Genomic DNA, 3937 nt, shown 5'->3' with positions numbered 1-3937 from the left:
TTACATGGTACTTTCTATGGGACTTTACTAGGTACTTATATGGTACTTTTTGTGTCTACTCTGTACTTACATGGTACATACTGTGTATTTATATGGTACTATTTGGTTCATACCTATGTGGTACATACTGGGTATTTATAATATTCTTACTGGGTATTTACATGTTGTGCAAAGGTGTCTTTTATGGTACTTACCACATGTAAGAACAAGGTAAGTACAAATAAAGTACTTTGACCTTTAGGTCTGCACTCGCTGCATGTTTCATGGTATTTACCATGAATTTACCACAGAAACTACCCCTTAAGTACACTGAAACTGTAACTGTAAAAGAAAGTCAGCCCTATTTCCACTCAGCTACATGGTACTTTCATTACTAAATACCGGGTATGTTCACTTGAATATTACTTGGTACTTACCCCTTAAGTACACTGAAACTGTAACTGTAAAAGAAAGTCAGCCCTATTTCCACTCTTTTACATGGTACTTTCAGTAGTAAGTGCTGGGTATGTTCACTTGAATATTACTTGGTACTTACCCCTTAAGTACAATGAAACTGTAACTGTAAAAGAAAGTCAGCCCTATTTCCACTCTATTACATGGTACTTTCAGTAGTAAGTGCTGGGTATGTTCACTTGAATATTACTTGGAACTTAACCCCTTAAGTACAATGAAACTGTAACTAGAAAAGAAAGTCAGCCCTATTTCCACTCTATTACATGGTACTTTCAGTAGTAAATGCTGGGTATGTTCACTTGAATATTACTTGGTACTTACCCCTTAAGTACAATGAAACTGTAACTGTAAAAGAAAGTCAGCCCTATTTCCACTCTATTACATGGTACTTTCAGTAGTAAATGCTGGGTATGTACACGTATTACCTTCCCGTACAGTGTACATACACACTTGGTCTTCTGACCTCACCACATGAGACAATGCTAACTTGTTGGTAAGGGTAAAGTAACTACATTGTAAAAACATATTCTGGCCTGATTACTTCTTGTAACATGAGGCAAGTTTAAAGAGAAACAAGACAGCAGTGAAAACAACAATCTTTAATATGATACATGTCTGCAGCATACAAAGTGTCATCACAATGAAATAGGTTTTAAGTACAAAACAGTGCAAAGGAGAATTCTAAAAAACACACTATTGGCCTGAGGGTCGTGCTTTTTGTCCATCAAAATTCTTTCAGCAGAGTTTGGTAACGGTGCAGGACTTCTTCAGGGTTTGTAACTGCAAGAAAATTCACAATATGAGCTCAAGTGAACATAAAAAGCAGAACGACTTTGATGAAGTACAAAATATATTTTACTTATTTAATCATTTCTGTAATGAGTTTGATAAATCTCTATGATTTTTTTATCGCTTTGACTGTAATGCTTGAAATTAATCAATTATCCTCATTTAAAAACATGATAATAAATTATTCAAAACTTAACTTTTTTTTAAATATTGTTCTAAAAATGAACTTGTTTTAATATATATTATATAATGTCAGGAAAATATGTAAAACAACAAGGCTAAATATTTACTTGTAATACTAAAAACACCCCGAGTGTGTGTTTTTGTTAACTAGGTCGGGGCAAGTAACGTTGCAAATTCCCAGCGCACTTGAATGCAGCACAACTACCCCCAAAGTGAACGTGCAGATTAATCCGGAGAGCCTCGAGGCGCGCGCAACAGTTTGAATTTCTCTTCATCTGGCAGGTAAGCCAGTGTTTTTGTTTTTTTTAAATATTGGATAAATTACATGTAAATATTTAAACTGATCAAACTTTATAAAGAAGCTAACCTCGTGATTTCAAGCCACTATCTCTGTGTTTGAAACGTGACGTAAGAGCATGTCTACCTTACTCCAATAATTTCAGTTATTTCATGTATACATTTTCAAAGTTTGTAATGAAAATCTACAAACATTGTTGTTACTTACCAGGAGAGAGGCACCTGTAAAACAAGCACGTAGCCTAAATGATAAAGTCTGTTGTTCTGTGCTCGTTTGACTGAGCGCACGTCTTTCTGGGAAAATCAAAGAAAGGCGTTTATTTAAAATAATGATGACGTACTTCCGTCTTTTTACCGCTTTAGATCAGCTGTGGTGAAGAAGACATTCCAGACGAATCCACAGGAGAGTAAGCTAAAGTAAGTTAAATCCACCAAGTGGACATATTATTTACATTAATGAAGAGTTTAACTGCATTTTCCCCATTTTCTTTTCTTTCGCCGTTTTTATTTTATTTTTATTTATTTATTTTCAAATATGATAGAGACAACAATACCACCCAACACAGTGAATGTAACTGTTTGAAAATTAAAACATATTTTTGTGAATAACTGTGTTGAATTTGAAATTGCCTATTTATTTCTTTTTTCCTTTTCTTTTACACTGCAATGTTTTTCATGCTAATGCAAATTGTAGGTGCGAATAATATTTATAAAGAAGAAATACACACAGCAATTGGCAATTAAAACATTGCTTTTGTCATTCTTTGTCTAAACAAATTAGATTTTTTTATGGCAATTTTGATTTTTTTTCTTTGATTTCTTATTTGTTGTTCTTGTTTATGTAACTAAAATATAAAGTTGTGAATAATTTATTGTCATGTTCATAAATGAGGATAATTGATTAATTTCAAGCATTACAGTCAAAGCGATAAAAAAATCATAGAGATTTATCAAACTCATTACAGAAATGATTAAATAAGTAAAATATATTTTGTACTTCATCAAAGTCGTTCTGCTTTTTATGTTCACTTGAGCTCATATTGTGAATTTTCTTGCAGTTACAAACCCTGAAGAAGTCCTGCACCGTTACCAAACTCTGCTGAAAGAATTTTGATGGACAAAAAGCACGACCCTCAGGCCAATAGTGTGTTTTTTAGAATTCTCCTTTGCACTGTTTTGTACTTAAAACCTATTTTATTGTGATGACACTTTGTATGCTGCAGACATGTATCATATTAAAGATTGTTGTTTTCACTGCTGTCTTGTTTCTCTTTAAACTTGCCTCATGTTACAAGAAGTAATCAGGCCAGAATATGTTTTTACAATGTAGTTACTTTACCCTTACCAACAGGTTAGCATTGTCTCATGTGGTGAGGTCAGAAGACCAAGTGTGTATGTACACTGTACGGGATGGTAATACGTGTACATACCCAGCATTTACTACTGAAAGTACCATGTAATAGAGTGGAAATAGGGCTGACTTTCTTTTACAGTTACAGTTTCATTGTACTTAAGGGGTATGTACCAAGTAATATTCAAGTGAACATACCCAGTATTTAGGAATGAAAGTACCATGTAGTTGAGTGGAAATAGGGCTGACTTTCTTTTACAGTTACAGTTTCAGTGTACTTAAGGGGTAGTTTCTGTGGTAAATTCATGGTAAATACCATGAAACATGCAGCGAGTGCAGACCTAAAGGTCAAAGTACTTTATTTGTACTTACCTTCTTCTTACATGTGGTAAGTACCATAAAAGACACCTTTGCACAACATGTAAATACCCAGTAAGAATATTATAAATACCCAGTATGTACCACATAGGTATGAACCAAATTGTACCATATAAATACACAGTAAGTACCATGTAAGTACAGAGTAGACACAAAAAGTACCATGTAAGTACCCAGTAAAGTCCCATAGAAAGTACCATGTAAACACACTGTAAGTACCCAGTAAATTCCATAAAAAGTACCCTGAAAGTACCCAGTAGTTACACTATAAGTACCATGTAAATACCAATTAAGTACACTGTAAGTACTGTACTGTAAAAGGAAGCGTTACCAATGATTGCATAAATCTGCTAAGTTTGAAATTCACAGACTTGGTACTATGATTTTACGCTAACAAACTAAAATGATATGTTACAATGTTTGTTTGCACAAACATTTGCATTGCTTAATGTTTGAAAGGTAAATGTAGCATAGTGAATGTATCAA

At 33.7% G+C, this 3937-nt stretch overlaps 2 long non-coding RNA genes across 2 annotated transcripts; one reads left to right on the top strand and one right to left on the bottom strand.

Annotated features, from left to right (window-relative positions):
* Positions 1 to 1037: 1037 nt before the first annotated feature.
* On the bottom strand, positions 1038 to 2034 carry LOC144988845 (uncharacterized). Its single transcript, XR_013652889.1, has 2 exons — positions 1931 to 2034; positions 1038 to 1233 (listed from the first exon to the last, which is right to left on the bottom strand). It is a non-coding gene; the product is annotated as an uncharacterized LOC144988845 (long non-coding RNA).
* LOC144988844 (uncharacterized) lies at positions 1581 to 2976 on the top strand. Its single transcript, XR_013652888.1, has 3 exons — positions 1581 to 1707; positions 2086 to 2139; positions 2781 to 2976. It is a non-coding gene; the product is annotated as an uncharacterized LOC144988844 (long non-coding RNA).
* Positions 2977 to 3937: the final 961 nt, after the last annotated feature.

The sequence above is a fragment of the Oryzias latipes genome, chromosome 21, assembly GCF_053564925.1.
Source record: "Oryzias latipes strain Hd-rR chromosome 21, Olatipes_Hd-rR_3.1".
NCBI lineage: Eukaryota > Metazoa > Chordata > Actinopteri > Beloniformes > Adrianichthyidae > Oryzias > Oryzias latipes.
Note: the sequence above shows the minus strand (reverse complement) of the source record. Positions and strands in the feature narration are given on the sequence as shown.